This window comes from Piliocolobus tephrosceles, chromosome 20, assembly GCF_002776525.5.
Source record: "Piliocolobus tephrosceles isolate RC106 chromosome 20, ASM277652v3, whole genome shotgun sequence".
In the NCBI taxonomy this organism is placed as follows: Eukaryota; Metazoa; Chordata; class Mammalia; order Primates; family Cercopithecidae; genus Piliocolobus; species Piliocolobus tephrosceles.
In genome coordinates this window covers 43,309,329-43,322,904 of record NC_045453.1, presented here as the reverse complement: position 1 = coordinate 43,322,904, position 13,576 = coordinate 43,309,329, and the positions used below count along the sequence as shown (strand labels likewise).

The following is a 13,576-nucleotide window of genomic DNA, read 5'->3' as shown; positions in this document are numbered from 1 at the left end:
CGTAGGTATCTACTTCTTGCTTCTCTCACATTAATGACATTTTAAAAACTTATTTCCTTCTCAGGGTAGTGCAGACTGGGTAGGATAGAACTTGGGGTCAGTGGTGCTATTGTGAATTAGCCAAATAGGGCCAGCCACAGAGGGGAGGCGGCAGGGGGAGCAGACCCCACGGCAGTGTTTGGAAAGGAGGAGGCAGTTGTGTTTTTCCTTCCCCTTCCCTATAAGTCAGGTTCACTGCAGCCATGCCATCATGGTGGCCCTTGGGAAGAGGCAGGCAAAAGGGGAGGAAGAGGACAATGGAGGGAAGTTCCTGGCTGGCCTCAGCCTTCAGGTTAGGAGACTCCGTGAGAAGGAGCAGAGGGACAGATGGAGGAGGAGTTGGAGGCCCCTGGCATGTTCTGGCTGTGCTCCAGGCTGGGATCCTTGGAGTGGGGGAATGGGGGTTGGGTTGCAGGAAACCTGGAAGCCGTGAAGGGGATTCTGGAGGGAGAGCAGTGCAGGTGGCTCCAGGGCTCCTCCAGTGAGGTGGCAAGACACAGTCAGGCCTCGGGGCCTGTGAGAGTGCTGCCCAGCGTCGCTGTGGGGTAGGGAAGGCTCCACACCTCTGCTTGGTGGAGGGTGTGGAGGAAAGCTTTGTTGGGTCTGTGGCTGACTGTGGGTCCTGGATAGAAGTGGTGAGGTGAGCCGTCTGCAGAGGCCATGAGGGGCAGCTTCATCAGGAGGTCGGGGGTCATGGTCTCAGCTCTTCATAGCCCTGACAGTCCCTCCAGGTCTCAGCTGTGACCTCCACTGGCCTCCTAGATGCGATTTGCAGGGGTCTGTCATTAATGAGACCTGAGACTAAGTGAAACGTGCTGGTGAGAACTGAGACGAGGCCAGGTCAGCCAGAGAGGGCCCTGGGTCCCTGAGCAAGAGACACCAAACTTCAAGTAGCCCGCCGTCCCTCAGTGGTGCGGTGCCAGGGCCCAGGTGCCGAGCTGCACCAGCCACCCTGCCATGGAGGACACTGTGGACCCAGAGTACTGTTGACATTAAGGTGAGATGGAGTCTCTGTATGCTCAGGGACCCCCCTATGGCTACTCAGCACATGGAGGCTCATGAACAAGTTTAGATCGGCCCATGAAAAGACAGAGGCCACGTTTTGTTTATACCAATGTATATGGTACTGTCTGTGTTTTGGACAAAATGCACAAGGAAAACCATTTATTGACAGTTGACCATAGGCATCCAGTTGTACTTCTTTACATCAGAGTCAGCAGTGACGGTGTCAGGCGTGGACAGATGTCCAGGCAGGGAGGAGTCCTTCAGAGCCACCCACAACCAGCAGAGGACCAGAGCGGGGCTGGGTGCTCCTGCTTCCGAGAATTTAGCCATATTTCTGGATTTGAAGACCCTAAATGGGACCAGAACCAAGTGACAACTGGTATTCCAATGATGTATTTGGGGTTTTTTGTTGCCCATGGGTTTTGTTTTCCCTTATGATGAAATTTGTCATCACAGTAGGCCACGAAATCACCATCAAATATTCAGATATCTATGAGAGCTGGATTAAATAGTGACAGACAGAAGGTGACCCTGGCATGTGTTTTGGTCCCCAGAACAACAGCAGCCCCCTCACTATGAAGGGAGCAGCACTTTTCATTTGCTTTTCTTTAAAAACAGAAAGAGCCCTAGGGAATCTGGCAGGCCCTAAGGGAGCGGCTTTGAGTTTCCAAGGCACGAGAGAGAAAGAAAAGGCAAAAGAAAATTGAATGAGAAACTGCATGATCTTGGGCATATTTTTCTTTGAAAATGATTCAAAATCCTTCATGGTTCGGAGGACATTTCTAGGGCATTGACATTTCTCTATCACATTGCAAATGTTGCTTCTTATTTTACCAAGTGGACATGAAACTGCTAAAATTAACTTGTGTTTTTGTCCTCTGTCTCAATCCTTCAGGCTCTCTCACCTTGCTGGGAGGATTCGAGATTTTCTGTGAGGATGCAGCTCTATTATTTCTCCTTTCTGGCCACCACTAAAGGCGCTAGGGCCACCTCTCACTAAAAGAATGTGGTTTCTGATTTGATTGCAGGGTCAAGGATTGCCCCATTTGAGTATTGACTTAGCTGCTGTAATTAGGGTGCGAGAGGAGCGTGCTCCTGACCGGCACCCCACATTTCTGTCTTCAAATGGCAACACACTTAAAACCAAACAAGAAAGTGTTTTGGAAGCTGCCATATATTTGCTTTTTCAATGTGACCTTTGTCTGAATAGTAAGATATGTCCTTGTTGAACACACTTCTTCCTAATGAGCTAGAGCAGCTGAGTGTGTGTGTGTGTGTTTCTGTTGAAAAGGCGTTCAATCCCTTTTCACTGTTCTTTTCACCATATAAGGTAGGACTCCTTTCATTCTCCGAGCTTCACTTTGCTTCCCTGTAATCAACATTCATACCACATTTTCACGTCCGTGTGCTGGTATTTCATGGTATAAAACTAGCTGTGTCTCTGGGTAGTGTTTTTATCTTTTTTTAACTTAAAACAATTTTTTTTTTTTTTTTTTAGTGGTTGCCCTGGAGTTTACAGTATACATTTTTAACTAGTCTAAGTCCACCTTGAATGACACTCTACCACTTCACCTGTAACAGACACCTTATAACAACAGTGTATTTATTCCCGGTGACATTGCTATCGTTCATTTCACTTTACATATGTGATACTCACTCAATACGTTGTCACTATCATTACCTTAAATAGTTTTTTTTTTTTGAGATGGAGCCTCATTCACTCTGTCACCCAGGCTGGAGTGCAGTGGTGCAATCCCTGCTCACTGCATCCTCCACCTCCCAGGTTCAAGCGATTTTTGTGCCTCAGTCTCCTGAGTCGCTGAGATTAAAAGCATGTACCACCACGCCTGGCTAATGTTTTGTATTTTTTGTAGAGATGGGGTTTCGCCATGTTGGCCAGGTTACTTTCGAACTGCTGGCCTCAAGTGATCCACCCACCTCAGCTTCCCAAAGTGCTGGGATTACAGGAGTGAGCCACCATGGCCGAACTTTCCTTTGTTTTTGAAGGATAATTTTGCTGGTATAGACTTCTAGACTGGTTTTTTTTTTTTTTTTTTTTGATTTGCCTTTCTTTAAAAACAGAAAGAGCCCTAGGAGCCTTGCAGCCCTAGAGGAACAGCTTTGAGTTTCCAAGGCATGAGAGAGAAAGAAATATTTAAACATTTTCAATATTTACATTTTTATTCCTCTCTCCTTGTTTGCAGTTTCTTATGAGAAGTCCCCTGTAATTCTCATTCTTATTGCTCTGTAGGTAAGGTGAGTTCTCCTCACCCCACCCCCAGCTCCCAGCTTCTTCAAAATTTTGTCTTTGGTTTTCTGTGGTTTGGATATGACATGCCTAGGTATGGTTCTTGCCTGATATTTTCTGAGCTTCTTGGATCTGTGATTTAATATCTGTCATTAAGTTTGGAAAGTTCTCAGCCATTAATACTTCAATACCCCTAGCTTCTTCCACAATTTCCTCTTTGTTCTCTCTTCTCCTTTTGGTATTGCAGTTATATACATGGCACATCTTTTGCAATTGCTCTACAGCCTTGGATAGTGTGTTCTTTTTTTCCCATTCTTTTCCTCTTTATTTTTGGTTGGGAAAGTTTGTAATGACCTGTCTTCAAGCTCACTGATTCTTCCTTGGCTGTGTCCAATTTATTCATGAGCCCATCAAAGTCATTCTTCATTTCTGTTGCAGTGTTTCTGATTTCTGTTATTTCCCTTTGTTTCTTTCTTGGAGTTTCCATCTCTCTGCTTACATTACCCATCTGTTCTTGCATGTTGTTTACTTTTCCATTAGAGCCCTTAACATAGTAATCATAGTTTTAAAAAGTTCCCTGTCTTGTAATTCCAACATCTGTGTCATAGCCCCAGTCTGATTCTGGGGATCTTTTTAGGTCCATTGACTTTGAATTTGTAACTTTATGCCTTTCAATACATTTGGGAAATTTTAAGTAATATCTCTTCAAATATTTTTGTCTGCTCCATTCTTTTTCTTCTTACCTGGAGGTTACTGTTCCAACCTTAAGTGTCACTCTGGATTTTTGCTATCCATGAGGTTGGTTTGCTTCCTCACTGATGCAGAGTAGGCATGTTATGTTACTTTACCAGTAGTGGGACTGGATTTTCTCTATGCACAGGCTTCCACCTCCATTATTTATTAGAAAATAAGTTGGCAAGAAGCTGGCCATGATTAGTGATTCTGTCTATTGCTAAGGGGCAGAGCTAGGCTTACAAGTAATTTAGAGTGTGCCCTCTAATACAGTAGCTACTAGCTGCATGTGGCTATTTAGATGTAAATTAAAATTAAATAAAATTTAAAATTCACGTTCTCAGTCACAGTAGCCATATTTCAAGTGCTCGCTAGCTATATACAGCTAGTGGCTGCTGTTCTATCATTGCAGAAAATTCAACTAAACAGCACCAACCTATAGGGATCAAGTTATGATTTTGAACCACTATCATCTGAACCACTTTCAGTACTATAAGACTGACATTGGCCAGGTGTGGTGGCTCATGCCTGTAATCCCAGCACTTTGGGAGGTCAAGGTGGGTGGATCACCTGAGGTCAGGAGTTGAAGAGCAGCCTGCCCAACATGGTGAAACCCCATCTCTATGAAAAATACAAAAATTAACCAGGTGTGGTTGTGCACACCTGTAATCCCAGGTACTCAGGAGGCTGAGACAGGAGACTTGCTCGAACCCAGGAGGTAGAGGTTGCAGTGAACTGAGATCGCGCTACTGCACTCCAGCCTGGGCAATGAAGAGAGACTCTGGCTCAAAAAAAGAGAAGACTTTGAGATACACACACACACACACACACACACACACACACACACACACACACACTATATATGGGAAATAATAGATGGGAGAATAAGTTAGAGCCAAAAAATAAAAGCCAATTGCTATCAGAGTTTGTTCCTACCACTTTCAGGTGACATGAATTTTTCCCCATGCGTGTTTTATTGCATTGCATTAAACTTTCTGTTCATAATTAGGAATGATTCTTTTCATGTTCTCATCTGTGTAGTCAGGACCATCAGCTCTCAAGCAAAGGAAGAGATTCTCTGCTTTGACAGTTCAATGGAGGGAGCTTGCTGGAATCTAACAGTGCTAGAAGGTCAGAGTGAAGCCTGCATTGATAACTTCCCAGCAACTCTCATGTTTTTGCATAGAACAGCCTTACTTTTCTAGGTAAATGAATTCAGACGCAATTACCAGCTAAGACCTGAAATAAATAGGTAAAAAAAATCTTGATCCTTTTAGCAGTGATTTGGAGAACAGATCTGTGGCATGTGTGTGTTCTAAGTCTAGCACTTGCATCCTGTGGTTGCTTAAATGGCCTGAAGCCAGAAGTGGGTCAGTCGGAAGTCTTTGAGGGATTTAGTGTTTACATGGGCTGTGAAGGGATTCTTTTCTTCTGGTCCTGGGCTGTCCTCACTGGAAATGTTCCTCACTGTCCCTGGTGGTTGACGGCAGTAAGAGAACTACAGCAGGTGGAGGAAACTGGTGGTTCCCCTAGCTTCTTTCCTAAGACTATGAAATTGTGGTGCTCAGGTGTCAGGCACCTCTTATTACTGCCTGTCAGGTGTCCCCAGCCTCCGGGTCATGTCTGTCCTCAGTAGCTCGTGTGACGTACATGCATTTGGAAATAGACATCATCCCTTCAGTAGCTCTTAGAGGGAGACACATTACCCCTTATCCAGGGTTTCTGAATTTCAAGCCTCAGTGGTCCACCCTTTTCTGGAGAACCATGTGTTTAGCTTGAACAGGACTTCTGCTCAGCACTTCTAATTTGGCAGATGGACCTCACACATCGCTCACTCCCGCCTTCCTCATTCATGCTTCCAGCTGTGTGAGCTGCGTGGTCTCCAGCTACTCCCGGTCGGTAGCCAGCACCCTGGCTTCTGGGTTATTCTATAGTTCAAGAAAATAAGAAGAGATTTTTTAGCAAGTGAGACTAGAAATAGAGAGCAATGTCTGTTGACCAATCCATGTATTGTAGTGGGCAGTGGCTTTCGGCTGCAACAGTGTCCACTGCTGGCCAAAAATCTCTTGCATGTAGTTTACAAATCACTCATGGTACTAACACTGATCTTATGATTAGGCCAGCACATTCTTGTTCCTGGTAGTAGCAGAGTTAATTCTAAAGGTATACCTAATGGTTTGTCCTTCAGGTTAGATGCTTTCTAAAGTTCTTATGCCTAGGAAGTTTACCTAAAAACTTTGAGAATCCATTGGCGAAAACTTCTCATGATCTCTTCCAGTTCTGTGTTTCTCTAGTAGGGAATAGAAATTCCTAAATCATCTTTATCATATAAAATTTCTTTTGAAAGCCATTTTTTTATTACAAAGTTAACGCTCACTCATAGAAAGTATCAAAAATGCCAAAATACCCAAAGAAGAAAATAAAAATCATCTGCCACCTTATCATTCTATGATAATTATTATTAACATAGTGCTTTGGAACAGTTTTTCTAAACAGATAATTCTACATCTGTTTCTGTAACTTTACAAAGTTGCAACTGCTTTTATCATTTAACAGAATATCTTGAGCATTTCTCTAGGTCATTCTTTTACTGTGTGCTTTATAATTTCCATCTGCACATCAAATATTTGAAGACTAGATTTATTATCACAATGCATTAAAAATGTAGAATATTGGAGAATATTTAATTGAAGTAAATGTAAGAGAAAAATACATTCAACCAGGATCCCAGAGCTCATCTTAAGTTCAAAAACAAAGATTTTAATCTGTGCCAAGAAGATGAAGTTTCTCAAAGGTCAATGTGGGGAACAATTCCATAATTTCAGTTATTGGTATTGAAGGTAGGGAAAGAAGTATGAATAGTCCCCAGGTCCTTAATTTGGGTTAACATCATCCACATAATATAATAACAAATGGGTTGTTTCTAATAACTAAAAACTGAAAGTAATATGGTCCCCAGGAATGATGTTGTCTGTTCTCCACCCACTGGTTGTCTTTTAGAAAGCTCTTAGGAAGGTGTGCAGGACTCTTACAGGTGGGTTTGGGGGTACGAGGGTAGGCCTTGGGGACATGGTGGCAGACAGAGTTGCAGAGCGTGGGCTAGCTGTGGTTCCAGCTTGCCTTTCTCATGTCATGCACAGGGACTTCGCTATCCAGCTGCGGAGGGGAATGAGGGCTGTTAGTCTATGGAAGCATCTGCTTGTGATACAACCCTTTCTTAAGAAGGTGGCCTGCGCTGAGTGTATCAGGAAGCACATCCATGGAAATGGCACTGCCATGGCATACCGACACTTATTGAAATCTTTTGCTTTTACTGAAGTCCATCCAATTAGAATCTAGATCTGAGGGAATAGAAACTCCTCTGTTAGGCTTCAGATTTAGTTTAACTCTTGGATGACAAGCGCGTGCATCACAGATCTCGGCAATATTAGCTGGTTTTTGTTGTAGCCTCAGAATTACAAAAGGAAACCTGAGACACTTGGACTTCTGTACCAAAGACTCAGGCATCCTTTGAGTGGTATTTAAAATAAGACGAAGCATTTAGTTTATTCCCCGTCCCTGCACTTCCTTAAGCTCCCCATCCCTCTACCTCCCTCATTGTTAAAAGGATTTGGAAATGATGCTTTTATATCTCTTTTCTAGGGATTTGTTCATTTCATCTATGTTGTCTAATGTGTGAGTCTGAAGTTTCTCATGATATATTCCTTTTATCTTTTTAATGTCTGTAATGTCTGTACTGACGTTGCCTCTTTGATTCCTGAGATTGATAATTTGTGTCTTCTCTCTTTTCTAGGTAAGTCTGGCCAGAGACTTATCTATTTTATTGATATTTTTATTTTTATTTTTTTCTCTCTTGCTTTTTTCTGTTTGACATTTCATCAGTTGCTGCTCCTTATTATTCTCTTCCTTCTCTGCTTGTTTTGGGTTTACTTTGCTTTTATTCTTTAATTTCTTAAGGTAGAAACCCAGATTATTGATTTGATAGCCTGTTTCTTTTCTAATATAAGTATTTAATGCTGTGAATTTCCCTCTAAGCCCTGCCTTAGGTGAATATCACAAATTATGATATGTTGTGTTTTCGTTTACTTCAAAATATTTTCTGATTTGCCTGGTGACTTCTCTTTGATGCAAAAGCCATTTAGAAGTGTTTTCAGATACTTGGCTTGGTGTCTTTTGCTCTAAGAATGGAGCTGTAATGAACCGGAGACTCTTTGAGGAGAAGATACTGGGGTTTATACATGGCAACATGGCAGGTTTTACAGTGAAGTAATACACTGATGCTGGTGTTGCTGTATGAGCTTGAAAACATCTTCAGCTACTTTGTTACTCTTATATGCTTATACTAATAGATTCTCAAGGCAAATATTGGGATCCTTCTTAATAACATGTCTTCTTTGGTCTTTTTAGTGTGTTATCATTGGGCAGAACTGGATCCTGAAAATTCAAGATGCTAAGCACCTACACTACTTTAAGAATTTGGAACTGAAACATGAAGAGGAAGACAGAAATAAGAAGTTGGGAACCTGAATGGCTTTGCAAAAAACACCAAAGGACCGTTTTGTCATTTTCTGTTGTTGCTGTGGTGGAATGGAGGCAGTGGGCACTGCCGGTGGCTCGGGGGGTGGGTGCGCACGTGGTAGAAGGCATGCGCTTGTGCCCCCCACAGAAAGGCTTTGTTGGTTTCTGCCACATCTTGGCTTGCTTTTGGAACAGGCTGGCCTAGCATCATTTGTCATCAAGTCCACTGTGGTGTATTCCGCGTGTCCATGGCGGGGGTTCTCCAACACACTCACACTGTCCGTGTTCTTTTTATTGCTGATTCATAAGCCAGGGCCCTTGTTGAAGTGTCAAGAGAGCAATCATCAGTGATAATGTATTGTGTGAGACCTTTGCATCTTGTAAATTTTCTCTTTTTTCTAAAAATAAATAATAATAAAATCCTTAATCTCAACAAACCACTTTATTATCAAACAGATTCTGCTATGTTTCTGCATAATGATGATGTCCATAGAAATGCAATGTGTCTGACCTCTCTCTGTGCATATCTATACTTCTTTTCAAATAAGCCTCTTGCAAGAGGCCTTCTCTGACTGGCCCACACAGGCTCCTGAGGCCAGGTGGAGCCTGTCTATCCAGTTTACAATTGATGACATTGTACTTGGAAATGAGATGTCAGGAAAAGGGAGTGTGGGTCAGAAGGGAGTCCAGTTTCAGAATGACCACAGTGTTCTGAGACCAAGTGTGGAGCCACATCTGGTGTATCCACCTTTGGGAGGTAGAGAAAGGCCCCAGCATGGTGGGTGGTGCAGATACCATTATCCAGTAGCTACGTGATTGTCCATGTATCCAAGTCACCACACCCAGCACTCTGGGAAGAAAGAATCACATTCTGCCAAAGTAATTTCTCAGTGAAATTTCAGTCTACTGGTGGCACACTCAGAGTAGTCATTTTTTGACATATGATTTAATAGCTCTATATATCTAATAATGCTCACATATATCCTCTCTGGAAAATATTTTTGTATATAGAAGAGACATCCTTATTTGTGAGTTTTATAATGCTGAAACTCTGTCTTCCGTGACCTTTATAATAAGTTCTGAATCCATCTAGTCTGACCCAGTCATCTACTTCAAATGATAATATATCAGAAAATGTAGAAAACAAAAAAGCTCAAAACACATCTCTTGGAATATAGAGTTGGAAAAGGGTCTGCCAGATTGCTTTGTTCTAAACCAATTCAGATGGTCCAGTATAATTCACAATGGTTTAAACCTCTAGATTTGAAGTCATTACATCTCAGATGCAGACCTTGGCCAGCTCCCTAACTGTATGGGCAGTGAGGTCCCAGAAGCTCTGCTGTTTAAGTTATCTAAGCAGGGTTTTACAGAGTGAATTCAAATTCACTTTAAAGCTACTTGAACCTACACTTTGATAAACTCAGTTGTAGGGTTTGGCTTGCTGGATAGCTGTCATGTTTCCCCACCACAGCATTTTATTGCCACCAATGAATGCTTATTGAACAGTTGCAGCCTGTCCTTGTAGTAAGGGGTAATGAAGATTGCATAGAGATACGACCTTTGTCTTAGAGATCATGACATTTGGATGGTGGTAAAATGCTAAAGGCCTTTGTTGGTCCCAGCCCAGTTCCTGGCTCCCATTCTAAAGGGACAGAGACAAACCAGAGTGAGCACCATGTGGTCATGTTGCTAAAGGATCTGGGAAGGAAGAGCTGAAGGAGCTGGGGCTGTTTCATCTGGGAGGAGAACTCTAAATGTTTGAAAGATGTGGAAGAGAAGCTGGGTCAGGAAAAAAAATAGGAGCAACGGGTGTAAGTTGCATTAACGTAGATTCTGGCATTCTAACAACATGATTCAAAAGTGGAAATTCAAAAGCAGAAATTCTGAGCCTATGTGTGTGAGGGGGCGTCTTTGATTAAAACATCGCCCTCACAGTACGCAGGAACATGGTAAAAGAAAACGTTTACTACTTTTGTAAACATTTTGGATTGAAGAGACCTTTCCACCATCCTGAAAATCACGTTCAACTCCTGGGATCAGAGAAATAGCAGAGAATACACCAAAGTCTGGCCTAAGAGGGTCAGATCTAACCACAGGGTCAGGTTATAGAGAAAAATGACAGCTCAAGAAGAAACCCCATAATATCTGCAGCTGCCTTAAAAAGGTGGTTAATTTCCACCCCCATCTACTCTCTTGAAGGTCCTTTCCTAGTTCCTTTGGAACCAATGACTAAAATTAGATTTTGGGTGGCATTCTTGTGGAGAATAAATCTCTTAGTCTTTACATCTCTTCCCAACATCTCTGCCTCCTGCTTTCTGCTTATTTATAAAGCATACTGTTTATTGTCCATTAAAACATCATTTGAATGAGGATGGAAGAGGAGAATCATACCATGTATGGCTTTTCTGAGAAGCCTTGGCAGATCACAGACCCAGGACTTTAAACAGAGTGCTTGCCGATAACACTGCATAGCAGGACCCATTTAATCTTGCCTTTCGTGGTTTACTTTATAGGAGACCAAGCTCTTGTGGCTACACAAAACAGACCAAATAAAGGCATCTTTGGGGGCTGGACGTCCATAGCAGCACCTCATGGTTAGTGGTCCCAGGGAGGGCATTTTCCCTACCAAGCAGTGTCCTGGCTCAGATGGGTGCCAGCTGACATATATGTGGACAATTTGGCATTTCATTGATTTGATCATAAGGAACAAACAGTTCCACAAACACCCTGTTTCCTTTGATATGATATCATTTGAGGAACTCCAAAGCCAGAGAGGCAATATTTTCTGTCTCAGGTTTGTCAGATTTTCTGCCGTTTTTCAGCCAGGCACTTTAAGAATTCTTAATTTGTTGTTCATCGTTGATTTGGGCCCTTATAAACAGCGTGAAAGAACCTCATCTCAGAAAACATGGAATAAATCAAGAATTGAGCCCCCCACTGGCTGCATCAGAAAGGAAGAGGGAAAGCCCTGTTCTGAGGGGAGTGTGTCTTCTGCAGACGACGTTTTCATTCTCTCCTAGGGTACAGACGCCAACGTATTGAATTTTTAGAGGTTCTAGGAAACAAAACCTTAAATTCCCATTAGGAAAGTATCAATGATGGTATTTTAGGTTTGTTAAATCTCAATTACTATGTTAGTTTTGATAATATGCTTAATATTTGTAGGGGCCTTAAAAATAACTTGTTTTTGAACGTTCCCTGAGGGTGGATGAGTTAGAGGCTCCATCACTGAGCAGGAAATACATTAGGGGTGGTCTGTGGAGGACGCCACAGCTGACAGTCCCCTGCAGCAGAGAGACGGGCTTGGACCCGGGCCGGGGTCTGAAACAGTGGCCTCCCAAGGGAGCAGAGTTCGGTAGGAAGAGTTGGCCAGGTGGCAGTAGGGCAGAGAGGAGGGTGAAACAACCGGTGGAGCTGCCACAAGGTGTGAGAGGAGGGGCGTTTCGACCTCTGCTCGCAGGTCGGTAGGACTGGACTTGGGGGGAGAGGGAGCACGTAGAGGAACAGGGACAGAAACAAGACCTCATAGGTGAGCAAGGCCTGGAGTGCAGAGGTCTTGTAAGTCATGATAATGCGTTTAGACTCTATCATGCCCCACTTCTTGTCTTCTCCAGGCTGATTTGTTCTAGTTCTTCAGCAGTTTCTCATGTGACGTGACTGGAGAGCGACCCTGGAGAACAGGATGCAGCTCTGTCGATGTGGTGTGATGAAAGCCCGCGATGTGGGCAGTGGTGGTGTGGTCTCGATAGGCCATGGGGTTGCACAACTTGGGGTCTAATCCTGGCCTTGCTGTTGACCTGCTGCATGGCCTCAGGACAGTTTATTCAATTATTCAGCCTTCTACGCTTCTGTTCCTTCATCTGTCAGAAGGAGGCAGGGCTTGCCACTTGGAGCATGGTCGTAAGGGTTAAAGGAAGAGGAGGCTCAAATTCAGCACAGTGTGAACAGTCCCCATTCCTGTGGCTGCATCATATCTCTGGCTCCCACTGAGCCTGCATCTGCAGGTCACTGAACCTCCAGGTTTATTCCAGGTAACCACTGTCCTCCACCAGTGAAGAACCAAAAGAAGAACTGATCGTATGCCTGTTGGGCTGGGCCTGTGGTCTGGTCTATTGAAATATTTCCAGTGTCACTTTGGTGATTCTTCTCAGCTTTAAGTCAACCCTGGACGTGCTTTCTCTGTCTCTAAGTCTTGGCTAAACACAGTTCACAGGATAGAGCTGGCACTCCATTTGGAATCCTCTTTCAGATCAATAGGTGCATTACTTCGATTCCCATCCAACCTGCATTCCTCCTTCCCATGTTGCCCATTCTTGCTGAAATCAAGCCATGCTATTTTCACAGTATTTTGATGATTAATCCAATGATCCTGTCAAAAAATATTAGTACAGCACAATGTGTGATTTGTGAATACATTCTGGCTTCCTATGATCACTGTGTTCTTCTCCACAGGCTCATGAGCCATCTGTTTAATCATCTCTTCTAGAATGATTTTAGGAGCCCACATCTAACTGGGCTGTCTGCAGTGTCTGGGATTTTTTCACATGTTCAGTTTTCTGTCCCCTCTCTTCAGAATTTTTATTTATTTATTTATTCATTTTTATTTTTTTAGATGGAGTTTTGATCTTGTTGCCCAGGCTGGAGTGCAGTGGTGCGATTTCAGCTCACTGCAACCTCCGCCTCCTAACTTCAAGCAGTTCTCCTACCTCAGCCTCCCCACTAGCTGGAATTATAGGCATACGCCACCATGCCTGGCTAATTTTTTGTAGAGACAGGGTTTCTCCATGTTGGTCAGGCTGGTCTCGAACTTCCTACCCCAGGTGATCCACCCACCTTGGCCTCCCAAAGTGCTGGGATTACAGGTGTGAGCCACTCGCCCGGCCTCTTCAGAATATTTTTAGAAGTTGTCAGTGGTAACTGTCCCATGTGCACATCTTCAAGTTCTCTCAGAGCTTTTGAAACTTCATTCGGAGTCCCTCGTAAGGCTATCTCCTCACCTACTGGGCTTTGAGTCCCCTATTATGATGTTTGTTT

General features: G+C 43.3%; 1 protein-coding gene across 2 annotated transcripts in view; it reads left to right on the top strand.

Annotated features, from left to right (window-relative positions):
- The window catches only part of DTD1 (D-aminoacyl-tRNA deacylase 1), a 191,226-nt gene that overhangs the window by 168,284 nt on the left and 9,366 nt on the right, over positions 1 to 13,576 (top strand). The window contains exon 6 of one of the 2 annotated variants that reach the window (XM_023217775.2): positions 8,432 to 8,995. The exons of the other annotated variant lie outside the window; for it this stretch is intronic. The gene's annotated coding sequence lies outside the window, so the exon portion shown is untranslated. Of the gene's footprint in view, positions 1 to 8,431; positions 8,996 to 13,576 lie in introns of those variants that run through there. 2 annotated transcript variants of the gene reach the window in all.